Consider the following 16,870-nt stretch of genomic DNA (forward strand, 5'->3'; position numbering starts at 1 on the left):
AGCGCTGAGAATTTATACAGGAGCTGTGAAGTGGGAACAGCACTGGCTAAAGGGGAGCCTGTGACAGGGAGCAGCAAAAGGGGAATTATCACTCTGAAGTGAGGTTACCAGCAAATATCCCCAAGGATCAGGACTGGATCTGAACATGTTTCATTTCTGCATTGACCTTGGAAGGGAATGATGAGAGTGACAATGACACTCGGTGCTCACACGATGGAAGGTGCATCCTCAATGCAAACCAGGATGGGGCCATTACCTGAGGACTGACCTTGACAACTGAAGCCATAGAAAAGGGATAAAATACAGTAATATATAACATATGCACAAGTACTTATGGAGCAATAGTGAGAATTTCAGCTATTTGTTAGAAATTACTGAGGAGGAGAAAGACCTGAATGTACTCAGGCATTACAGGTTAACCATGAAGTGGCAATTATATGGTTTCAAGGAAAAAACGATCAGATATACCCAATTCACATTTCAGTTAAGGCTACAGGTCTAGAGAAGCACTAATTCAATTTTACAAAGGTAGACCTGACCTCATCAGAATAGTGTGTACAGTTCTCTTCCCCCAAGAGTGAGAGGGAAGGATTCAAACAGTAAATGGTGCCATAAGGGGGTTGAGGACAATCAGAGGAGTGCAGGGACTGTCCAGCTGAGAGAGGAAAAAAGCACTTAGTGTAGTTAGGTAAAGACTGGGAGAGGAACATACAGAGGAGCAAACACTCAAGGATAAAATCACTGCTGAAAAGAAATAACAGTGATGGGCACGAGGACAAATGACTTAAATAAGTCAGGAGTTAATTTAGGCTTGAAATTAGAGGAAAATTGATGCAGTACCAAGTGGGGGCAAACCCCTTTAACAGTAATGTGAAATAAAGCATGAATAGTGTATTATAAAGTTTTTAATGGAGCTGGAGGAGGACCTGGGTGTCAGGACCAGGGTTCCTATGTGGTGTTTTTTGGGAAGGACCGGGTGTTGTGGCAACAGTGTGCTGTGTAGTGGCAGCCCAGGGATTTGTAAAGATTTCTGTCTATAGGGAAGTTGGAGGCACAGCAGCTCACAAAACAGACACCTTTGAAGGTAAGCCAGGGGATTCATGTCTGAGGAAAACTATTTGGGATTACCATTGTACACTTGGTTTTAAGCCTCTAAGCCATGCACTGAAAGAGGCAGAGACTGGATTGTGGGAGTTACCTGCCCTGATTGAGGGTTCTGTGCAGCCAACAGCCCTGATGGGCAGCCTGTGCTCAGCGTCAGAGGAGAGGATACTTACAGAAAATACACATTTTTGCCAAAGCTAGACTCTGGTCATGAATGATTCATGAACAGAAAACAAGGCTACATTCATCAGATAATTTATATGTAAACCACTAATTCCAGCAGCTACAGAAATGGGCCCAGATGCCCGAAGGTCAGAGCTGGAGGGAGCCCCTGGCAGTGGGAGGGATGCTCTGCTGCTGCTGCTGGGGCTGTGTCCCCATTAGCCTGGCACAGCCCCTCGGTGGCAGGGCACGAGGTGCTCATGCTGCTGACCAGTTTGGGCTTTCCTGACTGCCAGCAGCTGCTGCACAGCCCTGGCTGGGCTCTGCTCACCCTGTGGGTGCTGAGCTCACTGCAGGAGCTTTGATTTGAGCAGTGGTGGCAGAGCTCAATGAAATCCAAACGCCAAAATCGTTGTTCCCACCATGACTGGGCTGTGTCTGGACAGAAGGGGAGTGTGGGTGTGCTGATCTCACATCTCCTGCGGTTTTCTGGGGCAGGAGGAGGCTTTCAAGGTCTGCCTGCAGATCTGCTCATGGCAGAGGTCAAGGGCAGTGGCAGCCAAGCACACTGACTGTAAAGGCAGAGTGTTTTCACAGAGGTTTAAGGCTGGGAGGTTAAACCACAGCCAACACTAATTGCTGTGCTCGTGTTAGTCTCACTGATGTCTGTTCCTTGCTAAAATGCAGACCAGGGTCACCAGAAACTTCCCACACGGCTGCAATGAGTAAACAACTGCACCTAGAGAAAGAGGGGATGAGACCTCACCTGTCTCTTGGTGTTTGCCCTGCCTTTGGCAGCCCCAATCTTATGGAGCTGTATAATTCCTCCAAAAATTCAGTTCTCCCTCATCCTTCCTGAGGTCTGTTTGTTAAGTCCTGACTCCTCCTCTTCACTTTCCATGTACTGTAAGCATTTGCCCAGGGCCTCGTCAACCAGAAACAAAAAATAACCTTCACTAGCGAAAAAAGTAACCTTTACTAGTATTGATCTGCCAGCTGCAGAAGAGTCCTGAACCCGCAGCAGAACCTAACAGACAGCAGAAATACATTTCACCTGCAAGTAAAGGGCTGGAACCTATGAAATGTAACTGCATGTGCTCACCCACCCTACTCACCTTGCACCAAGCAACTCTACCAATTAGCTTTTTAAAACCTCTTTCTGTACAGGGAATTAGATGAGATGGACAGTTGGTCTGACCCACTAGTGCCGCTGTTATTTTTTTTTATTAGAAATAGGCTGAGTTAATAGCAAATTTATACCAGCTTCCAGCTGGAGCTGCTCCAAGGCTGTGCAGCTGCAGAGTGATAAGACCAGGGGGGAATGTGTGTTCCAGGCAAGAGTCTGCCTTCCCTTCTGCAGTGCTGCACCCCCAGGAGGATTTTGCAGAACAGGCAAAATGTCTTGTAACATCACTGGGCGAGCCAGACAAATCAGTTGCCCCTATCTACCTGTAGATCATCCGTGTTGGGTCTGGGAAATGAGCCAAGAGGCTTTCTAGGCATTAAAAATGGGAAAGTGATCTAACAGGAGTGTGATCTAACGCTCTGCTTCCTCCTGGCCTTGGAGAGAAGCATGTGAGGTGACCCCACTGTGCAAGCTGAGCCCTGTTGGGAAGGCAGAACTCCTGTCCTCAGCCTTGTGCCCAGGTTGTCCTGCTGGAATCAGCAAAATCCAGACCACAGGTTCCCTGCTGGACTCCAGCTTGTGCTTTGTGCCCTGTCCTGCCCAGGGCTGCTCCTCTGCCACAGCCTCCTCATTTTCTGCAGAGCATTGTTACTTTTCCATTCCCTTTGTGCTGGTCTCTTGCCAGTGGACACTTTCAAAATGACTCACCTCACTGGTTTCCTACTCACCTGCTTTTCCTACTCTTGCTTTCTAAATTGCTTCCCTTTGCATCTGCTCTTCCTCAGGCCTCTTATTAACATCAGCTTTCCCTTCATGGACTGCTTCCTTCCTCCTCTGGTACTTCCAGCTCCCTGCTCTGTCTGTCCCTCCTGCCCACCCATTTATTTTTAGCTCTTTTCTCACACCACTGCATTGATTCCAGCCCTCCCCAACAATTTTTAAAAGACATCCTGTCTCTAGCCTACCTTTGCATGTAGCTGATACAGTTAAACATAACAAGTTTTCTCCTCTGAATAGAGGCTAAATAGAGTTAGAAAGGGACCTTTTAGATGCATGTCTCACATCTTCTTTTGGCTGTCCAGATGTGGGCAGATGTGTCGACATTCTTCTTGGCAGACACATCAGGCTGTCTGCTATGGATAACTTCAGTGATCTGATAATTCCCTGAATTTTTAGACATAAATTATATCTGCTATCAAGAGTTTCTATGGCATTTGCTCTTTAAGCTATTTCATATCTGCCTATATCCACTATGCATTTTCAGTTTCCACATTCATGTGTTAAGAGAGAAATGAAGAAAGCAAAAATGCCCTTTTTGATGCTAATCCACAGAGTTTCAATAACCAAATATTTCTTTTTAACATGGTAGAGGCAGTGACTCTCTTCTGGTTCACTATGTTATTTCCTCTCTGAAATTTTCACAGCACAGGAGATTGTTGCTGCCAACACATGCCAAGAAGTTTGTTAATTGTCATCCCTACCTTCCAAAGCTGTTATTGAGCCTGAAACCACTGCAGTGAATATTACAAGCATTTTCCCCACAGTTCTGCATTGCCTTCTGGTCCTCACTTCAGTGTTGGCTAAGCTGTCACTTACAGGAGTGATGTTGTCATTGCAATATTTGATATTTTTCTGAGCATAGCTGTCGTTGCAAGCACATTATGTACTTCCTAAGGAAACTTGCTATTTATTTCTTGCCATGAGGCTGGTGGCACTGCCAAGTAGCAGGTGTGGGTAAACTCACCTGTGAGTGCAGCATGGCTGGAGCATCAGGCAGACAAGGTGCCACTGGCCTGGGACAGCACCTGACAGAAGCACATTTTTGTTTGTGTTGTACTGCACCTCCAGACATCCCAGATGTTCTGCAATGGGCACTGTCAGGTGGTTTTTACAATCCAGACATTATTTGATAGTAATCCCCTGAGCCTAGAGACTGGGCTGTTGATTACTGGGTGGTTTTTTTTTTTTTTAATTACAATTTATGCTTTGTTTTTTTCCCATGGTTTATAGAATCATAGAATCATTTCAGTAGGGAAAACCCTCTAAGACCCCAGAGTCCAACCACTAACGCAGCACTGCCAAGCCTTGGTGCCACATCTACACATCTTTTATCCATCACAGAATCACAGAAATGTGTGTTCTTACAGGTCAAACCACAACACTCACCCCACTTGTCCCACAGCCAAGTCTCCTCATTTGCTGAGAGAGACACTGCAGACCTTCCCAGTTTACCAGACTATTTCTCTTTCCCACTGAGAGATCTTGTTTGTTCCCTGCAGGGCTCTGCTGATTTTCCAGATTTTGCAGACCAGATTTCGTCTGGTCTTCCATTGCAGCACATATCCTCATTCCAGTAACGCTGATGCACTTCAGCTTTGGGAAAACTGCTGTTAGAGTCTTCTGTGGAGTGTTTAACTCTTGTTTTTCTATATGCTGGAAGTTTATTTGCCAAAACAACTGTTTCATGTAGTTTCTGTCTGTTTGCTGCTGTCTAAAAGTAGTTTGTCCACTTAACTTTTGCTTTTGCTATTAAAAACCTTCCTTTGTTGGTCCTTGAGAGAGGCTCCAGCTGCTGTAGCCTGACCATATAAACCTTGGTGAGTGAATGAAGTGTTTTCCGCTCATTTCTTTGAGAAGCCACTTTGCCTTCACAATCCATCTCCTTCCCCTTGTCTTGATTGGTGAGGCGTTTTCCAGCATTGTTCTTTGCTTTATGAAGAATTTCTTCTGCTGCTTCTGTGAGGATATTTTTGAGAAGCTGATGAGGTTGCTGTATCAACCCTCTCACACACTCTCTAGATGACCTCACCTACCCTGACTATAGGTTCATTTACCTGTAAACTGGCAGTGGCTGGTGCTGCTCGATAGCATCCTGCAGGAAGATGTGAGACCTGTAAATCAAAGCCTTGTAGCAGCTGATTTATTCTTTAGTTCAAATTGAAATTGATCCTGTGCTTGTCTTACAGCTTTCACTGTCAGTTTGGTTAATGAATTAGGATTTTATTTGGGTCTGTCGTTTAGTCCCATACCTTTCCATGCAAATTATGATTGTCTTTCCCCTCTCTCTGTCCATACCAGTGGTGGTTCTGCAGCTGCAGCTGATAGTAGGGTAAATGGCACCAACCTCTCACCGTTTGCATTTTCATAATCAAGTCAGCCATTTGATTGCTTTTCCTCGCAGTGGTTGGTTTTTCTCAGCAGAAATCTCCCATTGTTTAGAGGAAGTCATGCCTGGGTTTTCATTAGAGCCTGGAGACAGCTACAGACCTGACCCTGCCTCCCTCCCCGGAGCTCTTTGTAGGTGTGTGATGGTAGATAAATTACAATCAGCTCACTGGAAACCTGGCTGTAAGCAATTCCTCTGACATGCAAATTGCTGAAAATTATTGGTTGTGTAGACACTGTACTAACACCAAATCATCCATACAACCTAAACATTTAAAACTCAGTGCAAACTGGTGCAGGGGCATTGCTGCTCCCAGCAGGAGCTGGCTGCTGGAAGGGAGTGCAGCTCTGGAGAAGCAACAGGTGATATTACATTTATTGTTTTATGGATCTCAGGGCTCATCATAGGTCCTATGGGTTTATCCAGTGCCATGTCCTCGACACCTGCCTGCAGGCTGGGATCACAGCAACTCTGCCTCTCCCTGGATGCCTCTCACCTCCTGTTCTCCTTGGTGGTGTCTCTGGTGCTCCACACCCCACAGCTGGAAGGTCTGCTTTGTCTCTTCAGCTCTTGCAAGAGTCTCAAGAACTGAACCCATGACATAAACCTATGAAACTCTTTAAAATCAAAGACATTCTCTCTGTGACTGCAGGAATTCTCAGGAGGAATTGCTGCCCAATATGTGGCACCCAGCCAGCAGCACATAGTACAAATCAAGTCTCATCACCTCAAGTTAGAGGAGTAGAATGGATTCCAGAATGGTTTGGGTTGGAAAGGATCTTAAAGACCAACTCATTCCATCCCCTGCCATGAGCAGAGACAGCTTCCACTGTCCCAGGCTGCTCCAAGCCCTGTCCAGCCTGGCCTTGGACACTGCCAGGGATCCAGGGACAGCCACAGCTGCTCTGGGCACCCTGTGCCAGGGCCTGCCCACCCTCACAGGGAACAATTTCTTCCTAATTTCTAACCTGAATCTCTCCTCTTTTGGTTTAAAGCCATTCACCCTTGTCCTTTCACTATCTGACTGTAGAGAAAGTCATTGTCCCTCTTTATGGCGTTCAGGGAAACTCTCAGTCATCTAAAGAAACTGTAAAGGAGGGGCAATGTGCTAGGAGAGTTATAAAAACAGGGTGAAAGCTGCAAGTTGTGTTGGGATTGGTACTGAGACTTACTAACCTGTGTTCTGCTCTAGGGCCAAAGTCCCACACTGAACTGATGATCTGGGATTTCCTGCATCTGGTCAACATCCACAGGGGAGAGCAGCATCCCAGTCAGCTCCTCCTCCAGACCACTGACTGACAGACTGGGAGTGGATCAACTGGTGAGCCTCAGTGTCAGAGGCTTTAAATGACAGCCTGGGGAGCAGCAGAAAGGCTTTCCCTGCCTGCCTCTGCTGTGCCTCCTCTCTCAGTAATTTTCTTTCCCAATGTTTTGGAAGCGCCCCCTTCCCCCAGCCCTCAGTGAGTGTCAAATCCTGACATTCCAGTTGAAACTGTGTGTGCAGCATCTGCTCTCCTCCCTCTTGGATCACATGCACGGCCTCTATTTATAGCAGGAGCGAATTTTTGTTCGTATGCATCATTCCAGCCAGCAGAAAGCAAAACAGAAGGAGGAGCTGATGTAGGAAAATGTTCCCTCAAACCAGATTTTCACCAGAGAAAGGAGTAACAACCTCCTGCCCTTTGCAGTGCCCTCACACCCCACAGTCTCCATCCAGAATCCTCCACTGGCCACTGTGCCATGGCCAGGTTCCTCCTGGAGGCCACCACACCACAGTAATGAGCTCATTCAAATTGAGCCAAGTGTATTTAGATTTCAGAAGACTGGCATAAGTCATCTTTATTGAATATAATTTAGTTTTAACATATTGCTCTGTGCTTGAGTTATTATCTTCACTGTGCTTGGAGAAATAAATTACATTGAAGCCTTTATTTTTGACCTGTGACATCAATACACGCCATGGACAGATTCCAAAATCTTATCAGCTTTGGCATGGCTATTAAATTACAGTGGTGAACAAACCTCTTTAGAAATGAAAAATGCTTTTGGAGCTTTGACCTTTTACATTTCAATTCGTAAAGAGCCCAGTGCAAATGGGAAATGCTGATCAAAATCCAGTTACTTTAATCTTCCAGGGTGTCCTTTCTGCAGAAGAAAAGAACAAAATGTATCTTCTTGCTTCGTAGCCCTTGGGATCTTGACACCAAACTTTGCTTGCAACTCTAAGATTTGGTGGTGGGAGCAGAGCTTGAAAGCACAGAACATGGCAAATCAGAATTTCCACAAAGAAACCTACTGCAGCATAAAGCTTTTGGAGATCAAAACTGGCCAAAGGCACTTGGCAGTTCTGCTGCACGTGGGCTCTGTTCATCGGTGTTCCCAGAGGATGTGTGAGGAGCTGCAATATTTTCACCTCTGCTCCTCTTCCCTGAGAATACACTGAGGCTTTGTCTGTCTGAAAAATGAGGAATTGCACCCAAACTGGTATTTTATGCACTCTTAACCCAAGTATTTAAGTATTCTGAAGCCATTACACCAGGATTTGGGTTGTTTTCTCACTTCTCCCACTGTCCTCACAGAACCATTTTCCCTTTTACACAACGTTCTCCCTGATTCCTTGTGCAGCACATGGGGATGCACAGGCAGATGGGGAGTGACCCTGGGGTCAAAGGACACACTTTAGGGACAACATTGCAGAGCTCTGTGTGTCACTTGGCTGAGGGAGCTGTAGGGACACGTCTATAGCACAATGAACCAGGTTACAGAAATATTATACCCATTACCCGTGGGTTTTACCTTCCCTTACTCTTTCCAGCCGCCTGAAGCACAAGGTTCAGCTGCCTCTGCTCGTGGGGGAAGGATGAGTTCCCAAATCTCCACAGGCAGCTGGGGACATCACAGTGCACAGCTCTGAGGCACCTTTAGAGTGGTGAAAATTCATTCCCTCCTCATCAGTCCTCTGGCTGCTCTTGCTTTCAATATTATTTAATAGTTCATTCTGTATTTTTTAACAGCTTCTGGAAAGGGACACTTTTTCTACTGCTGATGGGAACAAAAACACAAATTACACTGAAATTAATGAATGTAGCTGGACAAAGACCCAGTTGCTCCTTATAAAGCTTTAATTAAACTATAGTACTACAGAGAGGCAGAGAGTTTCTGGGTTGTTTGTGATGTTTCAAGTGAGTAATTCCACCCTAGGACATCCATCAGCAATGCTCATTTAAATTCCACTTTAATCCCATATTACCTTTTCAGAGCCAGGGAAAACATGCCAAAGGAGGGACAAGCCAGTTTCCCTTGTTGAATCAGAAAACAGGGATGGCCCCAACAGCCTGGGCCACAGAAAGGTCCCTAGAGATGGGAATGCAGAGAAGATAATTGAGTTTACTGATGCACCAAACAGGATTTACATTTCTAAATGAGTCATTCGGGTCAACAAATTCACCAGGGGCAAGTTGGATGCTAATTTTTTGGTTTTGGTATATTCCAGGTACCACGCTGGACCAAAATTATGGAGAGGAAGTGGTTAACAAGTCTGCAAGGCTGGTCTGTTGGACAGAGAGCTAAAATAAAGCACCGTGCTGCAGGAAAAACCTAATGTATGTAAATTGAATGCCAATTGATTAAACATATTCATTGAGGTTTCACTTCTAGGTCATAAGTAATGTATCTATTACATACTTGTTAAACCTCATTAAATAATTGCCTAGTGGTATTTAACATGCAATAAGTATCCCCTGAAATTCAGCTCAAATGTATTCCTGCATTTGCTCAGGATCTCGCCCGAGTGAATTGATTGAAGATTTGAATAAAAGGGATCTGCTGTACGGTGGTGTGAGATATCCCAGTAAATCTGCTAAAAGACACCGAGTATCTGCACAATTATCCATGTAATTCCATGCAGAGGGAAGGATTAGTCACTACAAAGCTGAGCTCAGGGATGGGGAGCTGGAGCCTGCAGGACAGAAACAGAACAAGAGAGCGAGAGACCTTGGGAGAGTTTTCCAAGGTATATGGACTTGGAGCTGCAAATTTTACTTTTTATTTTCATCGGTGAAAAATGTTTGCTACAAATCTAAATGTTTATCCCCAGGTACAGGGCTCACTTGTTGCTGGTGAATTATTAGCAACGTCTTGCAGTCACAGGCTCTGGAGCGAAACAGCTCCAGTCACCTCACAAACATAAATTAAAGACTCGTGGGGTCTGTGGGAGGCAGCCACTTTATATCATCCATTGCTCATCGAAGGCATAAGCAAACTCAGGCACTGAGTTTAAATTATTTGCCCAGGCTGTCTCAGGAAAATCGATGGGGAACATCAGCCAGAAAATTCAGACATATCTGCCTCTCACCTAGGGCTGCTCCAGGTGACTCCTCAGCCTGGCTGTGCCAATGACCCTGCTCCTGCAGAACAGACACTGCAGCACAGCCTGGAAACTTCCCATTGCCCTCAGCCTGAGGCACGTGGGCTCCTCTGCAGCCGGAATTAATCATAAGCAGCAAACTGAAAACAAAAACAAAGGGAAAAAAAAAAACAAAAACACTAACAAAACCCACCAAAAACCAAAAAACTCCCTCAAAACCCCCCCAAAAAACCAAACCAAAACAACAAAACAAAACAAACCAAAACAAAACAAAAAACAACAACAACAACAAAAAACCCCAACAAAAGTAAAAATGTGTTTCTCAGCTACACCCTAATTTTGGATGGATCACAGATGTCTGCTTGTGGCACAAATGACCAGCCTGTGCAGTTGATGCTCAGGATGTTGGACCAGGCCCTTGGCAGGATTATTCTTCACAAGATCTTCCTGGAGAGTCCCTCGGAGCCCCAAGGCAAGGGCAAAATGCACCTTTTCCTCCTGACTCCTCTGAGCTCTTTCCACTCACCAGAGAGTCCTGGGGGCATCCAGCTGGAGATGACATCCCACTAGCACCTCTCCCATCCCACACAGAGCTGATCTTGTGATTAAACCACTTTGATCATCCCATGGAGCAACTCAGACTGATTCCTGAGAGACCAGAGAGACAGAAGTGTGACAATGACTAAGATACCCCAAATGTCTAAGTCTTTTTTTTTTTTTCTGTGATATTTTATAGACATGAGTTAGAAATGTTGCTGAAACCTGCTGATTTCCCCTCTCTTTTTTAAGCTTGTAGGGAATTTCTAGGCAGAACTCTAGGAGGAGGATGAGAGCAAACACACGGGGGAGCACTCAGACTGTAACAGCCAGAGCCCTCCACACACCCAACTCGTGTGCCTGAAATGACCATTCCAGTGCAAAACCTGGCTTTTCAAAAACCCCATTTGCTCTGAAACCAAAAGTACCACGTGGAATTTTCTAAATGCCAGGACCACGGGGTGACCCACTCTATGCAAGAAAAGAGGAGCATTTTAGGAAGTCTCAACAACAAAGAAGTGCTGAATTTTGAAGCCTGTTTCTACTAAATGCCTTTAAAATTTTTTTTTTTTTTTTTTTTTTTTTTTTTTTTTTTTTTTTTTTTTTTTTTTTTTTTTTTTTTTTTTTTTTTTTTACTCCTAGCTCTATAGTTGGAAATGTCTTTCAGCAAGCCTTTGCATTTATATTGGGTTGCCTGTTTTGCCTAATCTTCGATGTCCAGCTCAGCAAACTCTCCTGTTTGGAGAGGTATCTCCTAAAATACAGATTGGAGACTTAAAAGAGGGTATTTAGTGTGTCCACCATATGAGCAAAGCACTTGGTCCCCATAATAAATTCCCCGCATTTGCAGAGTTTTTGTCATGTTTGCACAGTAAACATTTGGGAAATCGATTTAATGGTTTAATTTTTCCAGTGCTTGTGAAGATAGGTAAATCAGGAACATTGCTTAATACACAGCCAAAGCATAAACCCAGCCACTGAACAGTATTATGTAATTAAATTTCTATTCAATGGTGTTTATGCTTCTGTTTTGAAGCTGGAAATGTGATATATGCACACACTTCCTAACAGGTGTGTTGTAATGTTATTAGCAGGCAATGATGCTAATGCTTCGAGTTCCTTTAATTTGTGCATTATTAAAGAATCCTTGCCTCATTCTCACATAACAAATTCCAGAATTACCTTCACAGAGGTAAATACCACAATGCTGGAATAACTATTGCCTCTTTGCAGCCATCAGCTGTGCCACAAGGCTCTCTGCAAGACACAGGTGCAGCTCTTCTCCATCCTCCCCAGCCTTGCCCACAACTCACTTCGTGTTTAATAGGACCCAAGAGAGAGCAGAGATGAGGAAAAGAGATTTTAATGCACATACTCACAAATACAGTAAGGAAATAGCAGAGGAAATAGAATTCCTCTGGCTCTTTGCTGGAAAAACAAAGGGCTCTGAGGCTGAGGAAGAGTGTAGCTGAAGGGAGAGGAAGAGTGTAGCTGAAGGGAGAGGAAGGCATTTTTATTACCTGGTAAAGTGAGGAGTTAATTGAAAGGAGTAACGCATTTCACTTATTTATATAATCAGTTGTATTTTAATCATGTTTGGTAGCACTCTAGAAATGGGATAAAGAAATGGGATAAAGGTCTCCAGAAATGGGATAAATGTCTTATGGTGAGCAACCTCAGGCACCAGGGACATTGAACTTCTAGCATATGTCGGATTTTGCAGATGATGAGTTCTGGGGTCCTTGGAATCATGGAATATTTTGGTGGAAAAAGCCCTCTGAGATCATCAGGTCCATCCACTAACCCAGCACTGCCACATTCACCACTGACCCCTGTCCCCAAGTGCCACATCCACACACCATTTGAACACTTCCTTGGAAGTCCACAGGCAGGCTATTGTGTCTACACACCTCTGGGTGCTCCTGAGGCTGTGTTTATGAATGTTTCCAAATGGAAAATAAAAATATCTGTCTTTCTTGCACTGATGCTTATTTGCAGTCAGCAGGGTTAATGGAAAATTGTTATCATGATGATTTAAGAATGGATTTTACAGAAAAACAGAAAGATCTGGTGGCTCTTTCATCACGTGGTTAGAGAAAAAAAATCTTTATTTTTGCTGCAGATGAGTTCAATATCCTTAACAAAACAAGGTCGATATCATGATCTGCATTGTTGAAATATGAAAACAGAGCCAAAATGTGCTACTTCTCTGGGGTCATGTGCAATGCAGTGTCACAGTGTGCTGATGGAGTGGCAGGTACATCACAAGTGTGAATTTCACATTAGGAAATACCTGGAAAGCAAAGAGAAATAGAACTCACTTTAATCAAATAAACGAGCTAAAAATATGGTGGTGATAAAATGCTGCTTAATCTGATGTAATGGACAAAACTGCTCAGTGCTGTAAAAAATAATAATCATTTCTCTCCAGCCTATTACACTTCTTTGTGTCCCTGCAGCAGAGTGGAGAGAGCAGGAGCTCTCAAAAATTTCCATCTGCAATGAGGTTTTAAACGGGCTCATACAAACATTTCCTGGGAGAGTGAGCACCAGTTCCCTTGTGCAGGGAAGGGGAATAACAGGGACAGGGCAAGGCTGGCTGGGATGCTCCAGGACCAGTGAGCCAAAATAAGGATTTCGACAGCCAAAGGCATCAGTGAATTATAAATCGTTTCAGGAGTCTCTTAAGGAGCTGGGTGGAGTGCATCCCAGGGATCAGCTCAGCTCAAGTAAGCAGAAGGTGAAGCCTCGTGAAAGGGAAAAAGGAACAATTTAAACTGCTCATGTGTGGAGTCAGTCTTAAATTAACTGCGAGGAGTCAGGAGAGCAACAAGGTGTCACTGCCAACAAGACATCTCTTCAGTGAGCAGTGGTGGCCAGAAAAGCAAACAGAATGCTCATTTGCATTAGGAAAAAGCTCGAGGAAAGCACAGAATTATTCCTTATCTTTAATATGAAGTGACACCACACCACGGATCCTCTGCTCAGCTTCACTCTCCAGCCTTATGGGAGGAGAGAGCAGAAATAAAACAGGTCTGGGGAAGGCAATGAAAATGATTAAGTGAATAGAAAGCTGAAGTGTGTGGAAAGATTAAAATATTAGAACTATATATCTTAGACATTAGAGGAATAAGAGGCGATGACAGAGAGAAATAAAAAAAAGCAAAGTGATGATAGAGATATAAAAAATAGCAGAAAGTTTAAATAAGGTAGGTCAAGAACTCCTATTCCTTGAGCAGGAGGTGTATAAGATGAAATGAAAAATCAATAGTTTAGATCTTCTTTACAGACTTCATGATGCTCAAGAGAAGACTGACCTATGTATAAATTGTGTCCAAGTGTGCATTGGAACAGTAACTTGGAACAGGTAAGAACCTTCACAGTCCTGAGCTCAGCCCAGCCATGTAAAGTCTGATTGATTAGAAGGTGTCTCAGTTCATTAATGGATTTACTGCCTCTGCCCCTGGATCAGCATGCAGAATCAATTTCAGAGAAAAATAAAATATTATGTATTTCTGCACTGAGACAGAGATCAGGATTGGTGGGGTTTTTTATTCTTTGGAATTAATGAAGTAGAAATCTCTCTGTGTGAAATCTACAGCAACAGGAATTATGCTCAGTGCGTGTGGCAGTAGATATCTGAGATATGTTCCAGACAGACACCACACCTTTTCCAGCAGACTGTTCCAAGTGCTACAAGACAACAAACAGCAGATTTCTAAAACACTTGCAGAGCTGCACAGAACAAAATCAAGTGTCTCTCTGTGGATCAGTGCTGGGAGAGGTGAGCTGACATCACACCAGGTTCCACAGCCCAGCTCTGAGCCAGGAGAAGGCAGAGACCTTCTTGTTCCCAGGAGCAACACGAGAAATCCTGTGCCCAGCCTCACCCCAAGGGCCCTGGGCAGCTGCCCTGACTCTTTGTCGTGGTGAGAGAGAGATGGGAGACTGATGGGAAGCACTGCCATCACCTCCGAATGTAAAGCTGCTCCTACTCTTTGGTGTTTATTATGAAGTGTATTTCACTGCACTGACTCTGGGCTGGGCATTTCCAGGGAATTGTTACGCTTCTCCAAGGGTTAATCACTTGGCCTTTGGTCTCCTGCCTTACAATTCTCTTTGACACGTTCTATAATTGCTGCTAGGAGAGTTTTATTACTTAATTATGCAATCGGGTATTGCTATTTAACATGCCATCAATCCCTCCCCACCAGCCCCCTCATAAGCCCCCAAACAAGTTTCTCTTTTCAATCACTTTTCTCAAAAAACTTTCCACGAAGCAATAAACTCCCCAGTTTGTGCTCTGGTGAAGAAGATGTAAAATTTTCCAATGTACAAAATCCTTGCCGATTTCCAGTGCCTCTCCCACTCCTCCACTCCTGAGCCCTTTGATTTCAGGCTGTGATAATATATGTAGTCACATTTACCAGCGCTGGCAGAAAGCAGCCAGAGCACCTCATCCTTTTTACTGCATCTCCTAAAAACAAATTAAGACTCCATGAGACAAGCTGTTGGCTTGTGTGAACATCTGCCTGGCACTTTGTGGGCTGCTTGTGGAACACTCCCAATCCCTGATCTGTGTCCTCCTATGGATTAGTGGCTCAGCCCTTTCCACCCAGTGCACGTTTGGTGCTGTCATGAACCATCCCAGCACATTTTAAAGACCAGGTTTGCTGCTGTTGTGTCACTGGAGGAAGATAAAGAGAACGTTGTCATGCCATTCAGGAGGATTTGGGTCTGGGGAAGAGCTCTCATCCACTGACTACTCCTCATTCCATGATCCTCCCATCAGGAGAAGCAAGGCCGAGGTTCCGCAGCGGTTCCTGGAGGCAAAAAAACACTACAGTGAAAAATAATTTTAAACCAACTTGGTTGTCATCCCCAGTCCCCAGTGTAGGGTGTGCTGATTTATGACAACCTCCCAAAGCTGCCCCCAGACTGTTTGACAGCCCAGACAGACAGAGATTCTTAATAGCATGGAGTGCAGACCCGTCCCCTTCCACCTCCAACATCTCCCCTGCACCAGGACCACAGCTCCACATAAATCTGCCGTGCTTGTGCCAGGGGAATTGTCTCCCAGCCTCCTGCAGCTTGTAAAGGCTGTTTCAGGAGATAGAATTAGTACCTTGATGCTTGGTATTGATCCCTGTTTGATTTATATTCCCTTGATCTGATTTTCTCCTCGGCGTCATGAGTATAAATCAAAAGTAATGCCCACAAGAGTCAGAAGTTACGCTGCCTTTAAACTTGTGCAAGTGAAATTGAGGTTCCTTAACTCCAGGCTTTTGTGGTGAAAAGGGAGGGCAGAGTGAAAAGATCAGCTGCCTGACTCATGGGAATATGAAATAGGCAGTCAGTGTAGGACACAGTCTTCAGCCTTCATTTATTTTATTTCCTCAACCTGGATTTCAGGTGAAAGAATTCCTGGAGTCTCCCTCCTACAGTAACTTTGGAACATCCTCATCTGCAATAGCCAGCAATCCTCCCTTTTGGGTCTCCATACGGGAGCTGAATTAAAATTTCCTTGTGGGATGTGAGGAGGAATCCTAGGAGGGACAAGAAATGTACTTTTGCAGTGTAATTTCCAATGTGTGACCCTTTTGTGTTGCATTACTTGGATATAAAACCACAGACACCAAAACTCTGTCATCAGTTTTTATTTCCAAGGTAGACTTTGATGGCCACTCACGGCCATATTCAAGGGACTGACATGGCCTGGAGATTCTCTTCACAAAATTTAGTGCATCTTTCTAAGACCACTCTTCAGATGTCCTAAAATATCCATTAATTTGTCCTGAAAGTCTCTCTTACGTGCTGAAGAGCTGCTGATTAATGGAAAAAGGAGGAAGAGTGGTCTGCATGCACTATAATTCCTCATTGTGGCAGATGCAGAGAGGGCTGAGAGAGGTCTGGGGGGATCAGGCTGCATCCTCATGGAGTGAAAAGTCCACTCCAGGTAATAGAACTGGTGTGAAAAATTTATAAAGGAAAAAGCTTCCAGGGGGTCCCCTGGCAGCAAGCCGCAGGTTCTGATGTGACTGATGGAAAAGTAAATGTGTCTGAGCAAAGGCCAGGGCCCATAAAAGGCTTTGTAGAGAAAATAGACCCTCTTAATTAAGTTCTGTGTGGTTTTGCATAGCTGGGAGGCAGAAGTGCTGGACTGTCAGGAGCCACACAACCTGCTCCTCTTTATTTCTCCTTCATGCCCAGGTATTCTTCAGCACCTTCCTCTCAGCACTCTCTGACAAGGCACAGAGTGAAATTTTAGTAGAAGCACTGAAAGGGTTTTTTAAAAATTTTATTTATTTTTAAACCCAACAGTTAAAAAGCAGGTACCTGTGGGTGTAGAGCCAATTATTCATATAGTATCAGTATTGCCACAGCTTGCTTAAATTTAATTTAAATATAA

The sequence above is a fragment of the Sylvia atricapilla genome, chromosome 16 (genome assembly GCF_009819655.1).
Source record: "Sylvia atricapilla isolate bSylAtr1 chromosome 16, bSylAtr1.pri, whole genome shotgun sequence".
Lineage (NCBI taxonomy): Eukaryota > Metazoa > Chordata > Aves > Passeriformes > Sylviidae > Sylvia > Sylvia atricapilla.